This window comes from Lissotriton helveticus, chromosome 3_1 (assembly GCF_964261635.1).
Source record: "Lissotriton helveticus chromosome 3_1, aLisHel1.1, whole genome shotgun sequence".
In the NCBI taxonomy this organism is placed as follows: Eukaryota; Metazoa; Chordata; class Amphibia; order Caudata; family Salamandridae; genus Lissotriton; species Lissotriton helveticus.
The window spans coordinates 2024292667-2024317780 of record NC_136061.1 but is presented as its reverse complement, the minus strand read 5'-3'; positions in this window follow the sequence as shown (position 1 = coordinate 2024317780).

The window sequence follows — 25114 nt, the reverse complement described above, 5'->3', positions numbered from 1 at the left end:
GCCATCCACGTTTTTTGAAATAGAAGACCTTGCAATCATCGGTAAGATTAGAAGAGTCATAGGAATTTTTTAGGCTGACCTGTACAAAGATATAGATATAATTGTTGCATTTTCTCCTTTTCTCTATTTTTGGACCTTTAGAATACCACTCCTTAACTTATATGTGGCCCATGATCACATCATAGATCACCAAGTGGGCCCACGAAAAAGAAATCAACAGTTACAGACATTATAGGTAAGATCAGAAAAAGTCTAAATAACTAACTCATTAAAAACTAAGTCCACCGCTTTATAAGAAATTGAATCTCACTGATTCATTACTAAGATCAATACCAACAGATACAATTCTGGCTTTATACCATCTTTACAAACAGATATCTAGAAGTCACCTGAGGTGGATTCCGACCTAGTGAATCTTATCCAGCATTTCTTCACTTAAAGGGCTCCGGCCAGCGGGAATTAACTACTGGTGTCCTGGGCATTCAGGTAAAAATTACTAAACAATACTTGTAATTGACTTTCACATCTGGAACAAAAAAATTAATAACAGGGATAATTTTATATCCAAGCTCCTGTAACACTGGATCCAAAAAGAGCTACATAAGAAGTAGAAAACCATCTTGACCAGTGTCAAATAAGTGATCTTTATAGTAAGTATTACAGACGTAAATACTATTATGTAAGAAAAACACCCACAGAGCAAGAGAAATAACAAATTTTATCTTCTTGCCCTGTATAAAAGTAAGTCAAAATATTTTCCATGTCATATGCTCGTTTTCTCATCAATTCGGCATCATAAATAGGCTTTCAAAATACCATTTGCTTATCTCCTCCTACACTAATTGAACAGCTATACATTGTCTGAAACATATCAAATGCTCTTCAAACTGCTGAAGTAGGATATTTTTTATAAAAATAGCTTAATCTATCCTACATTCTCTATCATGTAATCCCGTATCCTCCTTTTAATTTCCAAGTTAAGTCAGGTGTCTTTTTGGACTCAGAAAGAACATGTAAGGAAATGACAAGAATAAAAATGAACAATGGAAATTACTGTTGTTTCATAAATCTGTAAAACAGAAACTGGACTAAATGGCTGTATAGATTAAAATTGAAGATATTAAAAACTTGTTTAACTGCATAAAATGTGTCATTATGTATATATAATCTATGTATATTTTCACTCTCTAGAAATTGTGTGGCTACTCCATGAAGAAGGCGCTGGCCGCCGAAACGCGCGTAGAGACTCATTTTTTCGCCACTGATTTACCGCTGAAGAATATATTTTTAACTTATGTCTTCATTTGTTCTTGTTTTATAATCTTGTATGAAATTTTAACTTGTATGATTGTGTTATAGTAATGATTTATTAACTGTGTAACTGTTAAATAAAAACACTCAAGTCTTACAGTCAGCCTCAGCCAATTGTCTATTTAATTTACCATCAATGTATTTTAGAAATTAGTTGCCTAGGTTGTTGCCTTTCAAATGTATTAATTTCCCTGACCTAGGAACTACAAGATCCATTTAATCAGGGGGTCCTTGTTAAATACACGTCAAATCACTCAGAGACTCACACACCCACTTTTAGACCCACTCAGGTACTCACTCACAGACCAACTCACACACCCACTCATAGGCCCAATCAGATTCATGCACCCACTGACAGACACACTTAGAGACCCATACACCCACTCCCACACCCAGTGAGACACTTATACAGCCACTCCCTGACCAACACAGACACTCACACACCCACTGACAGACCCACTCAGATATTCTCACACCGATTCACAGACCTATTGAGACACTCGTGCACTCACACACTCACTGTCAAAAGTTACTAATTACAGTTAGGAAATAAAATTTAAAAAACCTTAAAAGTCACTTAACATATCAAAGGTAACAGTGATGTTATAGTTAGGAAATAACATAAAAAGGGATAGAAATTCACACCAAAAACAAAGTTTCCTGGGAAGTTATATTTAGGCTCATATTTCACTGGTACAAAACCAGTGAAATCTATGTAGAGAAAGGACGTAGCAGACTCTATGGATATATGCTGACCCTAAACAGACATGCATTCGTATATACTGTAAAGCATCAAGTAAATATTTTCTGAAACAGTAATATATCAAAATTATGTAATCTTTTTATTTCAATTTTAGTATACTTTCATTTTTTTCTTATTGATTTTGTATCTTCAAGTAAAAACATATACAATTCTTGTACATAGCATTCAATTACCATAAATTAGACATATTACAAATGAAACAGTGCAAGAAAAAATATATATGGACATAGAACTAAACAAAAAAGGTGATATACGATATAGCCGGTCGTTGGAGAATTGGATGAAGGCAATGCGGTTGAATGGAACTATGCGCGTTTCGGCAAAAAAGGCCTTCGTCAGGTGACCGTCATTCGTACGCTACATACATACTAAAGTGTAATAGAAACATGAAAGAGGATGTTTTTTACAAACACACGGAATATCTGGTCCCTATGGGAGCTGCTTTGCTTTAATGGCGTCAGCTTTATTACGCACTCAAATATCTTCTTGTTTAAAGTTTATTTTTTTCAATCCATGTAGTCTTTGTCTTGCTTCTTTAGTATGGGACTACGAGGTAGGGACATCTATTTCCTCTTTTTGTATGTAATCTTAAAATTGTCCTGTAGGGCAATACGCCATTTGGGCGATCATTCAGGACAGGCAATCTTCGTTCCAGAGTTGGTGTGTTCCAAATGGGGTCTGCTCCTTGTTACCTCCGAGGATAGCGGTTAAAAACAAGTCTGCTACGTCCTTTCTCTACATAGATTATATTCCCTACGAATAGCAAACTCAGTATATTGTAGGGGTCCCCTTTTTCCCATTGAACAAAACCAGTGAAATTCAGCATTTATAGTTACCTGAACTAACTATAACTTATGCCCCTGTAATGTACTGCTTATTACCTTATATATTACATCACTCATGAAATGATCTATGACATTACTGATGAAATCTCAAATTACAACACTGATGATATCATCCACGGAAATGCTCACAGACCCATGCACACCCCATACTTCTTCTCTTACACCTACTCACACACCCACACAACCACTCACATACTCAATCACAAACCCATATAATAACTAACACACACTCATACTCACGCATCCATTGAGACACTAGCACACCCACTCACTCACCCATACAGCTACTCACACAGCCATTTACTCACCCATACAGCTTCTAACAGAGCTACTCACTCACCCATATAGCCACTCAAACACTTGCTGTGCAATACAGGTATTCACCCACCCACTCACTCATCCATATACCCACTCAAACAGCCACTCACTCATCCAGTAACTTACCCATAGAGCCACTAACATAGCCATTCACTCACCCATACAGGTACTCACACAGTCATTCACTCACCCATAGAGAAACTCACACAGCCACTCACCTACCAATACAACCACCAACACACCCACTCACTCGCCCATACACTTACCCGCACAATCACTCACTCACCTATACAGCCATTCATACTCAATCATCCAAATACCATTCATGCACCCACCCAGTCACCCATACAACCACTCACACACAGATTCAGACAGTCACACAGCCACTCAGATTACATATGATAGAAATAGTATCACTCAGTAGTACAGAAACAATAGTAATTTTACTAATGCTGGAGCTTACAAATCCAACACACACACACACACACACACAGACTCCCAGAGAACATCTCATATACCTACCCACACTAAAACGCACATACCCGTTCACAGGCCCATATAACAACAAACACACATATGCACTCATCCAAAGGTAGTACTACCACACCCATTCAATCATCCATACAGACCCACTAAGAAATGCATGCACCCACTCACAGACCCACTCAGAGACCCATGTGCCCACTCATGGACCCACACAGACACTCGCATACCCACTCAGAGACTCATGCACCCACTCACACACCTACTCAGGCATTCATTCACCCACTCAAAGGCTCATTCAGACACTCATGGGCCCACTTACAGACCCAAATCAGAGACTCTTGCACCCACTCAAAGACCTACTGAGAGAATCACACACACACTCACAGACCCACTGAGAGACTCATGTACCCATTCACAGACATATTCAGGCATTCATGCCCCTACTCACAGACCCACTCAGACAGGTATGCTCCCTCTCATAGACCCATTTGGAGACTCATGCACCCATTCACAGACCCACTCAGACACTCTTGCAACTACTCAAAGATCAACTCAGAAACTCGGGCAACCCCTCCCAGACCCACTCAGACATTCATGCACCAACTCACAGACTCATGCACTCAGTTACAGACCCGCTCATAGACTCATGCACTTACTCATAGACCCACACATAGACTCATGCACTAACAGGCCCACTCAGAGACACTGACACCCACTCACAGTCTCACATAGACACTCAGCACCCACCCTCTCACACCAATTCTCAAACCCACTCAGAGGCTCTTGCACCTATTCAGAGACCCACACAGACACCTATGTATCTACTCACAGACTCACTCATAAACTCACACACCCACTCAGAGACTCATGCATCCATTCACTGACCCATTCAGAGACTTATGTACACACTCACAAACTCACCTATACACTAACACACCCACTCACAGACCTACTCAGAGACTTAGCACACACTAACACACCCACTCAGATGCTCACATACCTACATACAGACCCACTCAGCCACTCTTACACCCACTCACAGACCCATTCAGACACAAATATACCCAATCAGATGTACAGAGTCACTTATGTAGCTCTGAATTTTAAAGGTGCTGGTGTCTATATAATGTCTGCTTCTGTTTAGCATATTTGCGACATACTTGTGAACTTGAAAAAAAAGTATTTAAAAAGAAAATGAGCCAGTGTTTGGAAAATAGGGTGGCGTTGAGAAGAGCCTCTGTATTCATTGTGTGGATGGTAACTACATATAAAACAGGATGCAGTGTTTTGAGCTGTTAAGGAACACCCTGATGCCATTCCCTTCTATATATGCATGTCAAAATGCAAGCTGTTGTTGTAGATAGACCCCATCGTATGGTCTCTGAGGAATGCGGAAACAGTTTTATTGAAATGTTTCTTGGCTTTGTCTATCTATGGACAGAATTTGTTAAAACACTTCCATTTCTGCCTTTGGCATATGTTGGAGAATACCAAGGCAGTCTGAGGGAAAATTACCAATAATTGAGCAAAGGTATACTTCGTTAGGGTTTTTCAGTCCTATCCAGTAAGTGTGTCTAGATCATTGCCACCACAGTGCACAATCATGGGAGTAGGGTGTTGATAATCTACAATGCTTTCGACCAAAAGGAGCATTTGATGCCACTTTAACACTATCTGGCCAATCCAAGTAATGTCCACATCACGTAAACCCAAATCCCTGTCAATGCAACTCTTTCTAGCACACCCTCTAGCCCAAAACACAAAGCTGTGACCCACAATACACACTCTAATCATTTTGAAGGCTAGGAGGCGTAGTACACAGTAGAAGGCTGGAGCAGAATTAGACAGTTTTCAAAATGAAAGGCGGTTAAAATGGAGGTCGGGTCCTGGTTTAAAAAAAGGACATATTTGATTGGATGGGGCAAATATGCAGGTAGCTAAAGTTTGGTGGTGATTTTTAAGGAAAAGTAAGTAGCTCCGTGATTGGCTCAGGAAAAAATAAATAAAATGTTATACAATCTTGGATATGCTTTTAATTGCAACCAGTCAGCCACACCTGTTGCAGTTGAGTTGGACACTAATGTGCTACTTATAGAATGTGTTGTGAACTGTGAGATACTGGTTTATGAGGGTGTTCTAAAGTGGCTTGCTATGTAAACTTTGCTAATAGTATGTGGGGGAAGGGCATTAAACAGACTGTAGTCTGTTTGTTGAAATTACAGTGGTTTACACTCAATATTTATTATGGAGGTTTTATTATTCTTGTCACATGTATGTTGTAAGCATTAGAGGAGTTGCAAAGTAGGAAAAGTACAAAGCTAAATATGTTTTGGACTCCCGTACATATTTGCGAATTCATCATGACGTTACACCGGGGGCTGCGCTGAAGGTCACGACCAATTTGCGAATAGGCCAAAAACTCTATCAGATTGGGCTTCTTCACAGATGTACAAAAAAGTGTTCAGAAATACTGACCATTGAGAAGTGAGTTAAGAAAAGTAAAATATGAAAGGGCCGTTTTGATTTGCTACCTTTAACAGTATCTCTGACTGTAAAGTTGAAAAGGTTCCCATTAATGGTTGCTTTGTATGAGAGTGGTTTGCCATTCCTATGCTTAGGTTTTAAGTTTTCTCTGAGACTGCAGTCTAACTGACAACAACAGCAAAAAATACAGGTTTAACCAACTCAATTTACAGATATATGACAAAGTGAGAGGGTATTTGAGTGTTTTTGTGGGAATATGAAAGGGTATGTGTGTGTCTCTGTGGGTGTGTAAGTGAGTATGTGAGTGTTTGTCTGGATCTGAGAGTAGGTGTGTGAGTTGTCCATTCATTGTGTGTTATCCTGGAACTTTAGGGCCCGATTCACAGAACTAAGTTAAGACAAAAATCCTAAACGTACTACCATTTTGGCATTCACAGAAGGCACTTACTCATTTTGGTATTCACAGAAGGCACTTACTCATTTCGGAATTCACAGAAGTTAGGAGTCCTAACTTTAGGACTCCTAAATGCCTTCTGTGAATACCGAAAGTCTTAAAGTTAGGATGTTTCTCAGTTTAGGAGTAATAAAGTTAGGACTCCTAAATGCCTTCTGTGAATACCGAAAGTCTTAAAGTTAGGATTTTTCTCAGTTTAGGAGTAGTAAAGTTAGGACTCCTAACTTCTGTGAATATCGAAATGAGTAAGTGGCTTCTGTGAATGCCAAAATAAGTAAGTGCCTTCTGTGAATACCAAAATGGTAGTAAGTTTAGGATTTTGTCTTAAGTTAGTTCTGTGAATCGGGCCCATAGACTGTGCATGTGTTGTTTTACTTCATGGTTGAGTTGGCATCAAAAACTTCTTGCTGAGCATTACACTTCTATTTTACTATGTAGGGTTTAGGTATGTCATAAGGCAGGGTGCTATGGGCTTACAGGGTAATACATGCGCTTTAAAGTCTCAGTGAGTAACCTGTGTACTTTGAGACCCCTATGCATAGTTAAATATGCAGCTGTTCATCAATACTGCAAGTTATATGCATAGTTAGAAAAGCAGAGTTACTCACCTAACCTGTAAGAGAGAGACAGAGGCATGGAGGTTCTCAGTGATATGTTGATACTGCACTTATGTATGTTGCAGTAACAGAGGCATCTCCTTTCACAATTATAAAAGTCAACACTCAATAATAAAGGCAGTAAGTTATGGGAAGCATCCATTACAATGCAGTCATTATTACAACGACCGACCTTTCCAACGCAACTGCCTTTACATCGTATGTCATTACAATGCATGCCATTACAACACATTCTAAGATAAGTAATGAAGATTTGTTTAGTATTAGGGTGGGTATGGGTTTGGGGGTACATGAGAATAGTAATATTTACCCCTACACTATCCAACACTTAGTAATTTTTAACCCTACTCTATCCAACACTTATCCTACTGTTGCACTCACTTGAGTGGGAATAGTAATTTTTACCCCTACATCAGCCAAAATGTACCCTACTGTCGCCCTAGAAGTATTATGCATTGTAATGGTATGCGTTGTAATGGTATGGTTTGTAATGGGATGCGTTGTAATGGTAGTTTTAAAAAATGCGCTGTAATGGCATGTGTTGTCAAATCATGCAATGTAATGGCAGTTGCAATGTAAAGACTGCATTGCAAAAGCATGCTTTGTAATAGCAGGTGTTGTAACATCATATATTCTAAGTAATATATACAGCCACTTACATAGACATAAAGAGATTGTGACTTGGTTACTTTCGGATTCACGAATCCTTCCAAAAACACCCCCAGATTGGACTTTTTTTAACAAAAGTTCAAGAAAGGGCTAATAAAGACTGACCATTGAGAAGTGGAATAACAAAAATAAAATATGTAACAAAGGTTCTGATTTGCTAACTGCAGCTGCATCACAGAAAGTAGAGTGGGAAAGGCTGCCACCGAAAGTGGTATACTTTTCTTGTACTTCACACTTCACATTAACAAAATTTAAAGTGATACTGAGTTAAAAATTAGAGAACATCAAAGACATTTCACATGTATGTTAATAATAATGCACTTTTAAAAAGTATCTGTATATACTGAGTTATGAGTTTTACTGCTAGGTCAATTTGGCATTCATAACCCCTTGACAAGGCTTTAACTCCCTTTTTTAAGTTACCTCTAAGGTAGGTTGTACATATGTGCTTAGAAGGTAAGATATGTAATTTGAAGTCTCAGTAAATCACATGTGTACTTCCAGACTGATATGCCCAGTTAAACATCCAGTCTTCTGCCCATACTGCAACTCTCATACATATTTAAAAAAGCATAGAGGCACTCACCCACCCAGCCAGACAGACACCGCTCACCTATCCAGCCAGACAGTGACAGAGACAGAGGCACTTACATATTCAGTCACATGCCCATACAGCACTTATTTATCAAGCGGTAACAGAGCCAGTTGAACACACAGTGATATACCTCAACGCTCACTAATACAGCCAGTAAGCAATACATACAGCCAGTAGCATACACCTATAGAGACTCATAGAGATACTGAGACAGCTAGTCATATGGCAACATTTTTACTTACACAACGAGTGACACACCCAGAGAGCGACTGATACACCTATTTAGATATGTACTGAAGTACTGATAGTCCTAGCCACCCATCCAGACAAGTAGCCCTTTAAACATGTATTGGGCCTGCTACTGCAGAGCATGTTTGTGCAGTTTTACTGCCATGTTGAGTTGGCATTTAAAACTCCTTGCCAAGTCCTAAACGTTCCTTCTACTACATATAAGTCACCCCCCAAGCTAGGCTATAGGTAGGCCATAAGGCAAAGACCTATGTGCTTAAAAAGTAAGACGTACTTTGAAGTTACAATGAGTTGCCCACTCACATTCAGACCCATAAACCCAATTATGCATTCAGTCTCCCAACCTCATTGTGACTTGCATACCTATTTATAAAAACAGAGCCACTAATACGCTCAATCACACAGTCAGAGGTGCTTACACTTTGACACTGACACACCCACACAGCACTTACGTATCCAGCAGTAACAGATCCAGTTGTGCACACAGTTATGTACCCCAACAGTTACTAACACAGAAAGTAAAAAATCCATACACCCACTTAAATATAGATTTAAAAACCCATACAGGGTCTAAGATACCAGTCATACAATAACATACTTACTTACGTGTCCAGAGACACATGCACAGAGGAAATGGCACACTCACTTAAATATGTACTAAGTACTGACACAACTAATTGAACCAGGTCATCCTTTAACCTCTTTGGCGCGGCCGCGATTCTGCACCTGTGCGGCCGTTTTGATGAGTGGGCGGGTTCATGACGGCCCCCAGCATCATCAGCACACACCCACCGTGATGCATGACGGCCGGGGGCCGTCATCAGCATGGAAGGGGTTAAACATGTCTTAGGTCTGCTACTGCAGAACCTGTGTGTGCAGTTTTACTGCTAGGCTGACTTGCTATTTAAACCCCCTTGCAAAGCCATAAACTCCCTTTTTTCTACATATGCTTCACCCCTACGTTAGACCTCAGGTAGGCCATAGGACCAGGTGCTATGTGCTTAAAAGGTGAGATGTGTACTTTGAAGTTCTGATGAGTCACATGCGAACTCCCAGACCATATACCCAGGTAAACATCCAGTGTACCACCCATACTGCAACTCTCATACATATTTACAAAAGCAGTCAGAGAGAGGCAGAGGCACTTAGGCATTCAGTCACATGCCCATACAGCACTTATGTGTCCAGCAGTAACAGTCAGGTGCACACACAATTATACACTTCAACACTCAAAAATAGTGCTATTAAGTAATATTTATAGTCAGTTACATACACATATAGAGACCCATAGAGAAACTAAGAAAGCTAGTCATAGAGCGTTATAGCTACTTGTACATGCAGTAACACTCCCAGGGAGGGATTGATAGTCTTATTTAGATTCACACGTAAGTACTGGCACTCCTAGTTAGCCATCTAGACAAGTATCCCTTTAAGCGTGTGTTGGGCCTGCTATTGCAGAGGCTATGTGTGTGGTATTAATGCGAGGTTGACTTTAATGTTAGGTTGATAACTGCTTGACAACCCATAAACTTTCCTTCTACCAGATATAAGTCACCCCTAAGGTAGGATGTAGGTAGGCCATAGGGCAGGGCATTATGTCGTTAGAAGGTAAGACATGTACTTTGAAGTTTCGATGAGTCAGATGCACACTTTCAGACTCATATGCTTCTGCTAAACATCCAGTGTCCCACCCATACTTCAACTTACATACATATTTACAAAAGTATACGGACACTCACCCAGCAGTCAGACTGGGGCATTACACATTCAGTCATATGCCCATAGAGCAGAAATGTATCCAGCAGTGATAGAGCCAGTAATGCACCCAATTAAAAATCCTCATACTAACTAATACAGCCAATAAGTAATCCATACAGCCAGTTACATACACATATAGAGACAGACAGAGACAGACATCTAGTCATATAGCAACACAGTCTGCACAGTCTAGTGTGCAATTTTACTGCTAGGTTGAGGAGCCAATTAAAAAATCCCTTGTTAAGCCATAAAGTCCATTTTTTACATATAAAACATCCCTAAGGTAGACCACAGGTAGACATACACTGATGCATACACTGACACACCCAAATATACTCCAATACATATCGTAGCACTGCTAGGCACACACTGATGCATACACTAACACACTGAAGCACACACTGATGCGTACACTAAGACATCCAGTACAAGCTAATGTATACAGTAAGACATGCAGGAAGATACGTATGCATACTCTGACACACCAAGGCACACACTGATGCATACAATGAAACACAAAGGCACACACTCATGCACATACTATCACACTCAGGTGGAGACTTACGGGCACATGCATCAAGCGTTAGCGAATTCGCAAATGATGCAAATCGCTATTTCAGAGCAATAGCGCTCGCAATTGGCAGTGTAGAAATGCATCATCCATATATTAGCGAAAATCGCTAATTTTTCGCTAAAATAGAGAAAAAGTTAAAATTATTCTGAGAATACCAGTGCGATTCCTTAACTGCGAATCGCATTTACCGATTCGCAAATAAGAAATCGCTATTGATATGCATGAAAAATCGCTAATAGCGATTTTCTCTAAAAATCACATTTTTGCACATGCAAATTAAGAAGGGACACAACCAGGTGGTAAAAATACAAATCTAACCTGAAACACCTGCTAACTAACTGAAAATGTATAAGACACACCCACACAAGGCCCCAGAGCTCAAAATGGCTGGTCTGTACCTGATGGCGAGGAGGATGCGGCTGCTAGGTGCTCGACAGAGAAGGAGGCGAATCAATGAACGCATATTCAGAGTGCGCATAACTTTGCTTGGCCAGCAGGATGACGAAATATACGATAAGTATAGGCTGAATGGACAAATGATACTTGATCTAATTAATGAATTGGACCCCATTCTTCAACGACAGACACATAGGACCCAAGCTATCCCAACGCACGTACAAATATTATGTTGCCTACACCTACTGGCATCAGGCAGTTTTCAGGGAGTAATTGCAGTAGCCGGAGGTGTCTCACAAAGTGCATTATCAAGAATATTGAAAGCGTTCCTTGATGCCATGATGTCCCGGATCCATGCACATATAAGTTTTCCAACCTCAGCCCATGACCTAGCTAAGAATAAGCAGGAATTTTATCAGATAGCTGGCTTCCCACAAGTAATTGGATGTATAAATTGCACCCATGTTGCAATATGTCCCCCAGCCACACAGGAATATTTGTATAGAAATAGGAAATGCTACCATTCCCTTAACATTCAGGTTGTATGTAATGCCAAAACCATAATAACAGACATTGTAGCGCAATTTCCTGGCAGTGCACATGATGCATTCATCTTCAGGCAAAGTGGCATGCAGACCCGACTTGCAAGGGGAGACTTTGGAGAGGGACATTTGCTAGGTAAATATGTGCCACACAGCATTGCAAACTTGTCACAAATGCATATCTGAAACTCATAGTTCACATATTTTCTTTTCTCACATGTAGGCGACAGCGCATACGCCTTGCACAATTACCTCATGACACCATATCTCAATCCTGCAACAGCCGCCCAAAGAAGATACAATGCAGCGCATCTCAACGAGGAATGTGATAGAAAGAACATTTGGTCTACTAAAGAGCAGATTCAGACGCCTACATAAGACAGGAGGTGCTATGAAATACAACCCAGAGCAATGCTGCAAAATTGTGGCAGCATGTTGCATGCTGCACAACATAGCGACAAAGGGAGGCCTGGAAATTGAGCTTTCTGACAGTGACTCTGAGGATGAAAACCAGCCAATCCTTCACCAACGTGCCCAACAAGGATCTGACGCAGCAGAAGGACGCAGACGCAGAATGGAGATCACACAAAATTACTTTTAAGGTGAGTAATGATGACACGCAGACAGTATGATGTGCAAAGACATTTTTAATATTAAGAATATGTGACCTGTAAACAGAGGCGCACTTTACAAGTGACTTTGGGCACACTTTTGTTGCTAACAACATTTACTAATTCAAAATAAATTAAAATACTTGTCAGTCAGTGATGAGGTCACAATGTGAGAATGGTTCATTCACCAGCTCAACAGGACTTGTGCATGGCAGCCTAGCGTTTCTTGCCCCTAACACCGAGACGCCTCTCGGCAGCAGCATCTTCTTGCCCTAGGCTGGGTCTGGATGGGATGGCACAGCGTTTGGACCGTCTAGCCTCATTGACAATTGGCATTGGTGTATTGATCATGCCTGAGGCACCTTCACTGATTACATTTGGTGCAGGGATGTTTTCACCACTTGTAGATGCAGTCTCCATCTCTACTACGTTAGTGACATGCTGTAATCCTGTGGCAACATCACTATTATCATTGGACATTTCGGTATGCATTGTTGAAATTCTACGTGACAACATAGCTGTTGCTGTGGCCAGTGTGTCATTGGACGCCACTTGCATTTTCAGTTGCTGCATGAGCTCTTGATGCTGTGCATTGTGTGCTATTTGACCCTCATGCATGACTCTTGTCATTTCCTGGAGACTAGTGGCAAACACGGCTAGGTTAACTGACATTTTGGCAATTTCGGCCTTGATCAATCTAGTGTTTTTTGCCTGCAGGCGATGTGACCGCAGCATATGTCCCTCCAAGTCACCCCAGACATCAGTCAACTGTTCCACCTGCTGTGGCCTTCGTGCTCTGCGTCGTCTCCTTGTCAACCTTGAATTGGCTCTCCGGTTGAAGTATGATCTACATGTGGCGGGAGTACTTCGTGGGTTGCTGACATGAGGTGCCCCATCAGCCTCATCATCTGTGGGATATGGTACCAAACTTTGGACAGGTGTCCTACGTGATTGTGGGACACGTGATTGGATGCTTTTCGAAGCTGGTGTGTTATCAGGTTCAGAGGCGCTGCTGAGCTGGATTTCCTGGACATCATTGTCCTCGGCCTCACCATGTTCTGCATCTGTGAGGTTAAACAGTGCACAACAGCATTAATGTATGCTTTTTAGTTATGTGACTGTTGTAACATGAATACACATTTATACTTTGGCAGAGTTACTACTCTTTTGAAATTGGTTAAATTAATATGTGTGTCTGAAACTGGAACTGCTTGACCAAACTACATCTCCCATGATGCACTTTTGAAAGTGATGTTAATGTTTCACTACTTGCGTGTGCGCTATGCAGAGCTACCATTCACACTGCAGTGATAGGGACAATGTACACATGCATTCCTCTTACCTTGGGACGTGTGTGCTGCTCCGGAGGTATCCAGATGCGTCACACCGACAACAGCTTCTTTCGGGATTGTGCTCTCAATCAAATACTCCATGGGAGTGTTTCCGGTGTGTGGTGGTGTCCCTCCTCCAGTTAGTAGTGCTTCCTTCAAGCGATCTGCGATGCACGCCTTGGCCCTACTGCGCAAATCGTACCACCTTTTTTTAAGTTCGTCGGTGGTACGATGAGTGACCCCAATAGCGTTCACTCTGCTTTGTATCATGAGCCATATTCTCCTTTTCTCCTGCTCAGGCACCTTGAGAGAAGCCTTCCCAAACAGCTTCTCATTGCTGTGTACAACTCCCTCAATCAGGGCTTCAATTTCTGTTTCTGAAAACTTAAGTTTTCTTTTTCAGCCACTTTGAGAGTCCTCAACAGTTTCTGCAGGCTCCATTTTGTGTACCTTATAGGTTTTATGAATGAGACACACTCCTCTCCTGCTCCCAGTACCAGCTCCCTCCTCTCTCAATGCTCCTGGAGTGAAAATGAGGCTCTCAGAGCACACTTCCTGTTTCAGAATGAGGCTTGGAGGGCACAGTTCCTGGTTCTGACATCATCAATATGCATCAACGTGCGACCTCGCTATTTGCGAAATCGCAATTTGCGATTTCGCTAATAGCGAAATCGCTATTTTCGATATCGCTATTATTTCTGCGATTTTTACCGATTCCTTATAAATTAGCTATTTTCTTGATGCATCCCGTTTTGCGATTCCTTATTTGCGATTCCTTAAAAATCGCTAATAAGGAATCGCTAAACGGTTTGTTGATGCATGTCACCGTTAACCCCATACTCTGTGAAATTTCTTCGGGCACCCCCTTGCCTTATAGGTAAACCTTTCAGCTGCCATATACATGTCCATACCTGCCTTCCACTCTCGGAGCAAAGGAGCATTCATAGCTCCCCAAGTTCTCGCTACGTCCTTTTTCGCCACTACTAGGGCTAGCGTAGTAAAGATGAATTGTGGCCGGCCCAGATCTACATCTCCTGGTATTTCCAGCAATATAAATTTAGGGTTCAAGGGTATAACCACTTCTAGAACACTGCTCAGTTCCTGTAATACCTTCCCCCAGTAGTCCTGTATTTTAGTACATTCCCAGAGGATGGGATAAATGTCTCCCTCAACATGGCCACACCTCTGGCAATTAGGTTCGCTGGCTCGGCGGCCCATTTTGTATATCCTAACACTGTCATAATAGGCTCTGTGGAATATTTTATATTGAATGAGGCAAAGGCGTGATTTAATTGCCTTCTCTCTATGGTGCATTTAGGCTGCTTCCCAATCTATGGTTTCGAGTGTGCCTAAATTTCCTTCCCAGGTATCTCGTAACTTGCCCAGCATATCTGATGTTATTATTTAGGATACAGCCTTGGTAAGTAAATGTCCCTGTAGCAGTCATTCCTCCAACGGTGCATAGTCCAGCCGTGGAGAGGAGGTTATGTGCTCTGCTTGCCAAGCGTGCTTAAGTTGAGCATACTTGAAAAACTGGGAGGTATTTAGTGCTAAGTCTTTCTGCAGGGAATGAAAGCTTTTGAGTTTACCATTGTCCATGATGTTGCCTAAGGTGGAGATACCATTGTCGTCCCAACCCCCGAAGCCTATCAACGTTTGGATTTCTTTTAGCCAGGCGCAGTGCCAAAGGGGCGTCTGCTTAGTGAGTTTCCGGTCCCACTTTATTCTATTTGTTGCTTTCCCCCACGCCGCTATCGTGGTTTGGGTGGCTTAGAGAAGTCTCCCCTTGCCCCTGCCTCCATATAGATAGTGCAGGCAGGTACGTCCCACCAAGTCTCAAGTCAAACAGGGCTTCTTGGGCCCGAGAGGGGGGCCACAAATCTAGCATGAAACTCATATAAGGGAAGGTGGGCCCAACCCGGTTTGAGGAAGGCCTCCCCACCCAAGCCTCTCCAGGGATACAGGAGGCTCAGGGTAGACAGAGCATCGGGGACCAAGCAGGGATCACCGTACAATGTCCCCTCATTCAGGGGGGCACTGGCGAGGGCACGCCTGGCCAGGGTGTCGCAGCCTTGGTGAGTCGATCCCAGCTCCTTTCTGCATAAATAGCACAGAGAAGCAGTCGTCGCACAAGCGTATGCTGCCTCCAAACCTCCCCAGAGTCTCACAGGAGCATGACCTCAGCCCAGGTTCGATTCCCAGGGCCCAGCAGGACAGCAGGGGTGGGCAAAAAGCCTTCCAAAACTAAACCTCAATAAATACGTAACATCCCTAACCCCGCCCCTCCCCTAAAAGTTCATGACCCCGCCCCCACCCATACAATACAACATTTCAACATTACAAAAACATTACATCACCATATCAACCATTATAACCTATAAATACAAGCCCTCTGTTAACCAACTCCCATGCCTGCCACTTCACATCTGTCAATCCCCCAAAACGTGTAATCCGAACTAAAAATGACCAACCTATCCTTTCCCTGTCGATAACACAACTTACCCATTAATCAACAAACCTCTGCCAAAACTGCCCAAAAACCACTAGACCCCGCACGGCACCTGCTCCAAGCGACAGAATACAGCAAAAAAAAACGTGCTCCCCTGTTCCAACGAAACCTCCACGGCGGTCCTTTATAGTTTTGTAAGGGTCCAGGAACACGATCGACCCACCCGTCGGAAACTGCCGCAATGAGGTGACAGCAAGTCCCGGCTACCCGGGCTTCCTAGAACACGGGAACAGACTCGCTCCACGTGTCTAAAAAAGAATCAGCCTGCCACGGACCCTTACAAAACTAAAAAGGACCCACTTCATCCCCACCATATATCACAGGATCCTATTACTGTGGCGGATCGCTAACACAAGTTCAAAAAAACACCAGGTCGTTACACCCGAAACTTATGGATCCCAGACGTGAACAGTCTAGATATACACCCGGTCCTGAGCGAAGCCGGGTCGGAATTATCACCGGCTTTGTGACCTTCAATGATACCTCTCATATCCGAAAGCCCTGAGGAGTCGCGGAAATCACATTCCGTTGCGACGAAACACGTGTAGGCTGGTGTACGAAGAACCATTAAACGAAGAGTTCTTCAATCTCAAGAAACTGTGTTTTCTATTTTCTTGGCAATTGTATTACGAATGTACTGTGACTATATAATTTACAACCCATGTTTTAACTCGTATTGTAGTGTGCATAGGGCATGTCCTGTTTGTCTTTTTGTGGGTTGTTCTGCAATTCACACATTGAGGGGTTATAGGGCTTATCCCCTCGCCCTCCTTTGCACTTCCACCTAAACTACTTATCCACAACACCTTTTGCGAAAATAGACAGCTGAGCGCCCAGTATTTCCCCTTATTCTAAAAAAACCCTTTCTTGGTCACGATCTGGTGATACTGGACCAGACCGAAACTGGCCTCCAAAGGAAGCTAGATGCCTTCAGAGAGTACTGTGAAGGGAAAATTTTAACCATAAATATGGACAAAACAAAAACGTTATGTTTTGGGAAAAAGGATACCAGTTTTACTTGGTCTTTAGGAGACTTGCAATTGGAAACAGTCAAGGAATATCGGTACCTTGGACTGTGGTTTGATAGAACTCTCAAGTGGTACACTCATCTTGAAGCACAGAAAGCTAAAGCCTTTACATCAATCTATGGGCTGAAATAATTTAACCGAGACTATGGAGACATGTCCCATAAACCGTTAATAAAAGCATTTAGCTTGATGAAACCTCCACAAGTTCTCTATGGAGCGGAAATCCTTTTCTTAAGTGGTAAACGAGACTGGGATTTAGAGGGAGGGAAGTGTTTGAAAACATTGTTGTCCCTACCACGCTCATCGATGAACCAGGCAATAAGAACAGAGATAGGTTCAACTGCCTGGAGCATACAGACCCAAACGCTTTTGGAAACGGCGAGATACTAATCAGTCCAGAAGGTATCTCAATGGTGCAGAAAGGAGATAGAATCTAGTATCCTAAAGTGGGCTAGGGAGGTAAGAAAGAACGTTTTATTGGTTAGTGAGAATATAAAGGTGCCAATCGGTCAGTTATCATTACATGTAGACTTTACCAAGAGTGATCTTAGAAACCAAGGAAAAGAAGCGTCCAAAAGAGCTGATATAGAATACATGAATAAGAAAAAATCTGTCCAATTCATGAGAGAATCATGGTTAAAGGAAAACTGGTTCCCTTATTTGGATATTCTACCTAACCTTGGGCTTAGACAGGAGATTTTAAGATTAAGAATTGGCATTAATCCTTGGTTGATCAATGAAGAAGTAAAAGCTGAAATGTTACTGTGAATGGATCATGTAAATGTACGCTGGGCACTAAAGGTGACAAAATGCACATCTTGTTAGACTGCCAAACATTATTAGACCAGCGTAAACTATACCTTCGCCCAATATTTTTAAAATATGATACAAGGTTACGGTCTCAAGCGGCAGCTTTACTTATAGAATTGCCTAATCTTGAGATAGCAATGGCATTGGGTAATTACATGAAAGCAATTACAAGCATTCCCAGGGAGGTTTAGCTAGCTTCTTTAAAAGTTTTATAATCTGCTTTGATTTTTATGTCAGGTTTTATGAATTTTAGATACATGAACTGATTGTGTTTTTAGAGAATGTATTATGTTTGATACAAATTTAATAAGGAGTTGGACTGCTTTTGTCTGATAATTGGTATTTTATTTCTTTGCTGATAGAGTATTAATTTCCTTGGTGCGTTGAGAATGTATAATCTGTGCTGTTTTAATAATTGTAATGGGCTTTGCTATTGTTTAAAGACCATGGTCTAAATAAACGTTGTTTTTGACTGACTGACTGACACTCACACACCATTCACATACCCACTCACACATCAAAACAGTTACTGACACAGCCAGTCACTCACCTTTACAGCTTCTAACTTAGTCAGTCTGTGACCCATGCAGCTACTGACATACAGACCCAGCCTCTCATACAGTCACTGATATACTCACTCACTTCCCCATACAGCCACTCACACACCCCGTCACTCACCCAGATAGCCACTCATGCACCCACTCACTTATGCTTACTGGCCCAGGGAGGTCTCTCCTGCGTGGTTGAGTTCAGGAGCTCTGACCAAGCTCCGGGGCCTGCCTGGCCCTGGCGCGGGCGCACCCACCCTGGGCTCCATCCTCCAGCCTGCCACACAGCAAAGGGCCGTGGAGGCTTAGGAGGCTTCCACTTGGCAGGGTTCAGAAGCTCTGACCGGGGCACCAGTGGGTCCTGGCATGAGAACACCCTTCCTGGGCTAGGTCCTCAGGCAAGCTGCATAGCAAAGCACCTGGGACAGGGCCTGGGGAGTCCTTCACTGTGTAGCCGGGTGCAGGAGCTCCAACTGAGGCCTGGAGTCCAGCTGGGCCCTTGGGCGGATGCGTCCACCTTAGGCTATGTCCTCCTGCCTGCTGTAATGCCAATGGCCCGGGTGGGGACCATTGGGCCCAGGGAGGCTTCCCCTACTTGGCTGGGTTCAGAAGCTCTGACTGGGCACTGGCGGGCCCTGCGGTAGGGGCCCCTGATCCGGGCTCCGTCCTCAGGCCCACCATGTGGCAAAACACCCAAGATGTGGCCCAGCAGACCTAAGGATGCCTGCAGTGCGCAGCTCTGTCCAGGACCTCTGACCGAGCCCTGGGCAGGCCTTCCTGCTGGCCCCAGGGTGGTTGCTGCTACCCTGAGCTCTTCCCTCCAGTCTGCTGCACCACCAAGGGCCTGGGACAGAGGTCCTTCATTCCCGGGGGGCTTCCGCTGTTTGGCCGGATTCAGAAGCTCTGATTGGGGCCCGGTAGGCCCTGAGGTGGGGCCTCCCCATCCTGGGCTCCATCCTCAGGCCCGCCACTTGGCAAAGTGCCTGGGGCAGGAGCCCAGTGGCCCGAGGAGGACTGCCCTGCAAGGCCAGGACCAAGAGCTCCAACTGGGCCCGGGGTGGGTGCTACAACCCTGGGCTTTGTCTTCCAGCTTGCTGCACTGCCAAAGGCCCCGCATGGGGGTCCACCAGGCCTGGGGAGACCGCCCTCACTTTGTTTTATGTTAAGGTGCCTGCCAGCCCTGGGTAGGAGCTCTATCAGGGCCCCTCTTGCAGCCCCATGCCTGAGACCAAGCTGGGGCACTGAGTACCCAGGCTGCATGGCCCCTGTCCCCTTCAAGTACAAGAGGAAGTGTTTTTGTTTAGGCACAGTGCGACCAGATGGTATCCCTCCAAGTTCGGCCATCTGGTCGCAGGCCATGCTTTCCAAAGGGGCGACCCGAAGTCCCGATATTGCTCATGGCAGGGCACAAGGAGATCAGGTGTGTTTGCGCCAGTGGTCCCTTCTGCTACCCAGTGAGCACTGATTACATAAAGTGGGGTATCCGTCCTCCAGATTTTTGGGAACAGGGTACTTCATACGCCCTTGCAGTCCAGCGGATCTCAGCCAGGTGCAGCCAGGGCCTGGGATGGGCCCACGGGGGCCCCAGGGGCCCAGGTCCACAGCTGCCTCCCAGCCCTGTACGATGGGCTGGGAGGCAGCCCATCGTACCTGCCTATCCTGAGAGTAGGTTGGGATGAAAAACCTACAACCCAGGGCAGGGGGGCCTGCCCAGGGAGGGTGCAGCCAGCACCATATTCACCGATCGAATGGGCACGCTTGGTCTGATTAGGGATAGAATGCTTGGCCAGCCTCAGCTGTTGTTTCAAGCAAAGAGCTTCCACCCTGCCAGGGACCATCCAACTTGAGAGCTGCTGTTCATGGAGGCCTTTTGCCTACCCTGCAGAGTGAAGGTCGAGCAGCCGTGGCAGCATGTGTCCCAGTGGTCTGACTCGAGAGGAAGAGATTGGGTAGCGCTAAGTCCTGGATGCTACCTGACATGTCTGAGCCCCCGTGTGCCACATAGTTGCCCTTCTCCACCCAGTGCATTGATCATTCTGTGGGGTATCCCCACCATCCAAACTGGCACCCTGCGTCTCGACAAAGCTGTGCCTCGGCCCGCCTCACCCTTCTGTGGAGACAGCTGGTCCTGCCGGTATTCGTATGACTGCACCTGTCTCCCTAATTAGCTCCCCAACTGGATGGGCATCCTTAGTAGGCTCCTGAGGAGTGCAAAGGTTGAACTTGGATGGGCACGTGGCTCACATCCTGTCAAGCAAGGGTGGCTACCTGGTTAATCCTGCAAATAGCATATGCTTGTCTCAAAGATTAAGCCATGCATGTGTACGAGCACATGGCTGGTACAGTGAAACTGCGAATGGCTCATTAAATCAGTTATGGTTCCTTTGATAGCTCTGTCTGCTACCTTGAGAACCCTGGTAATTCTAAAGCTAATACATGCTGACGAGCACTGACCTCCAGGGATGCATGCATTTATGAGATCAAGACCCATCCAACAGGGTGACCAAATGGCCGGAGAGGGATCCCTATTGCTCACAAGTCACTGGGACTGTTCAGTGACTTCAGCTTGGGTCCTGGGGCCTGGGACCTAGGACATGGAGCCCGTGCCATGGGTCCTTGATCCTGGTTCTTTAGTCATTGGGCCTGGGTCCTGGGGCATTGGGGGACTGCGGCCTAAGTCATTGGTCAAGTGGCCTGGGCCTGAGCCCTGGGTCCTGTGGCCTTCATCATGGGGCCTGGGCCCTGGATCAAGGGTTCTGTGGCCTGGGTCATTGGGCCTGGGTTCTTGGTCCAGGGTCATGTATCCTGGGGTCTATTGTCTGGGGCATGGGCCGTGGGTTATAGGTCTGTGGCCTGGCCCTAGTACCTGGGTCCTGGGTTCTGTGACCTGGGTCCTGTGGCCGGGGAACGGGGTCCTGGGGCCTGGGTCATCTGGCCTGCGTCCTGAGGCCTGGGGCTTGGGTCATGGGGCCTGGGTCATTGGTCCTGTGGTCTGTGGCCTGGGTCCTGGGACCTGGGTTGTATGACTTGGGTCCTGGGGCCTGTGGCCTGGGTCCTGGCACCTGGGTGCCCTTGCATCCACACCTGTCCCCCCAGCAAGCCACCTACCTCCCAGGCAGGTGGACATTCCCCAGCAGGCTCCTGAGGGGTGTGAAGTTCAGTCCAGGATGAGCACATGCCTCTCAGCAACCCGTCCAGCAGGTGTGGCTACCTGGTTGATCCTGCCAGTACTTCCTGTGCTTACCATGGTAATCACGGATAACGGGGAATCAGGGTTTGATTCCAGAGAGGGAGCCTGAGAAATGGCTAACACATCCAAGGATGCCAGCAGGCACGCAAATTACCCACACCCGACTCAGGGAGGTCTTTTGAGGCCCGTAATTGAAATGAGTACACTTTAAATTCTTTAACGAGGATCCATTGGAGGGCAAGTCTGGTGTCAGCAGCCGCAGTAATGCCATCTCCTATTAAAGTTGATGCAATTAAAAGTCTTGTAGTTGGTCAATCCCAAGATCGAACTACAAGCTTTTTAAGATGGTGGTCCACCATAAGGTGAGCTAACTCCTGTCCCAGCAACTGCCTTTCGGCGCCCCTATTGATGCTCTTGACTGAGTGTCCTGGCCTTCTGAAACGTTTACTTCGAAAAAATTAGAATGTTCACAGCAGACCAATCACCTGAATACCTCAGCTATGAATAATGGAATAGGACTCTGGTTCTTTTTTGTTGGTTTTATAAACTGGGGCCATGATTAAGACAGACGGGTGGCCAGAGGTGAAACTCCTAGACTGGCGCAAGACCAACCAACGCGAAAGCATTTGCCAAGAATGTTTTTCTTAATCAAGAACTAAAGTTTGAGGTTTGAAGAGGTTCAGGTTATTCCGGGCCATATAGTCGCTATGTTGTTTTTCAACACAGTACCAAACGTGCTCCATGTTGTAACATGGTGGCTGACAACCAATGGTAAACAGCTGCTGAGCTGTACGCTCTCCATAACTTTGTTATATGGCTCATAGGAGCACCCGCGCTCGTCACTGATACTTAAGGCACTCACACAGTTTACAAACCCATTTACAAACCCATTGTCCAGCGTGTGACTACTTTTTGCCTTTCCATTTAACGAGGCTTGTATATTAACTCTTTAATGAGCCTATGTGTGTGTCTGCCTCTGTGTGTGTGTGTTTGTGCATGCCTGTGTGTGTGTGTGTCCTTATGTGTGTGCATGTGTCTGCTTGTGTGTGTGACATTTGTAATGCTATAGGTCTCTCATTTGTGAGAGTTTAATCAATTGGCATTGTAAATGACAATGTACAAAAGAAATGGCAGTTGCACATCATTGTTTGTCAGTTTTTCGTGTTTTTCAATGTACTCATGTTTGCGTGCAGACTGGGTTAAACGTGCCTCGCCTCCTTGCACGTGCTTGAAATCAAACAGCAGGTTGCAGCCACACTGTGCTGCAGACCCAATCACACAGCATCAAAAAAGTCAACTTGGACAGTGTTATCGTGACTAAGAAAATTAAGTTGGATAAACCTGGAAAAATATGGAATAAATACCATGAAAATGAAAAAGGCGTAAGTTGACTTTTTTGATGCTGTGCGATTGGGTCTGCAGCACAGTGTGGCTGCAACCTGTTGTTTGATTGTAAATGACAATGCCTTTTATTTATGTGTTGGATTTTAAAACATAAATAAAAGGCATTGTCATTTACAATGCCAGTAGCTTAAACTGTCCAATTGCGAGACCAATTGCATTGCAAATGCTTGTTTTTAGTGGAAGCCAGCCCCACTACCAATGGACCTGAGTCACATTAGTCTTCAGGATTCAGAATAATGAGAAGTATCCCTTTTTCCACATTTAACACTGTTCAGCTCTGTTCTAAATGTGAAGTCTTCCAAAGTTGTGGATGTTTCTTACCTATCTTCCATACACTTTGCTTAGTGTATGATTGCATCTACATCCGCCTTCTCAGGCTTAAAGATGTACACTCTATTTTTCAGGGTTAAAGCTGTACATTATATTTTAACTTCATGTTGCAGCTGCCCTGTTACTTTATGTTAGAGTACTGTTAATTATTTGCCAGTGTCCATACGTTCGCATTTCCATTGACTCCAAGGTACTACTTTGTCTGTTCAAAGCCTACTTTTTTTCTGTTAGCTAAATGGATGTTCATTGTGGACTACCTGATGGAGGTATGTATGTGGTGGATATAATCTGCAGTAAATGGATACTTTTTACACTCCTGGAGCTGTCTTCATATGAAAGAAACCATTTGCTAGGATAACTTCACAGCTACAATACCCAGCTGCCCAACACTACAGTTATCTATACTATGGGCAGAAACCAGTAAAATGTACTAGATATTTTTGTATTCCAGCCTTGCTCTTGTTGCAGCCTCCCTGAACTTTCCTCAAGCATGGTAAGCCCTGTTATTGATCCTATCCCTCCTTTAACCCTGACCATTGGTGTGTTAGAACTATGGGGGATATGTACCAGTGAAGTCGCGAAGTAAGCAGTAGCCGTAATGGCTTAACGCCTCACTCTGCCACGTCTGAAACGCAAGGCTCATTTACGAGGATATGGTGCAGCCTTGTGTTTCCCCCTGCACTGGTGCTACACTTCGCAGTGTAGCACCAATGAAGGCACCCTTGCACCATAGTGCAAGGGTGTCTGTGTGCAGGGCAGGATTGTTTATGTACATAACCAATCCTAACATGCCCTTTTGTGACTTTTATGTGTGTTGCTTCATACAGCACACATGAAAGTCACAAAATGGAATTTTTTTTTACAGATTCTTTATGCACAGGAAGGAGGACCTTCCTGCACATAAACAATCCATGGCAGTTTGATTTTTCCGTGTACAAGGCAGCACACATGGGAAAAGCAAACAAACGAGGAGGAATAATGAATTTCTCTTTGCTTCGCCAACTTAAGACTAGGTTTTTTGGGAGCTGCCTCCTATGTACTCTGCCCAATTTTCTTACGCCCACTGTGCCATGACAGTTGTTTTGAATAAAACAAAAACAACCTGCTTGTAATATAGCACCATGCGAGATTTATTCTCTTTTGTAAACTTTTTTACCTTTTTTCAGCACACTTATTTTTAGTGCATGGAAATACAAAGAATTTTTATGTACAATATATACAAACATAAGCATAAATCACAAAAAACATTTACAAATTTCATACACACTTGGCCATGTATTCATACCAAAAAC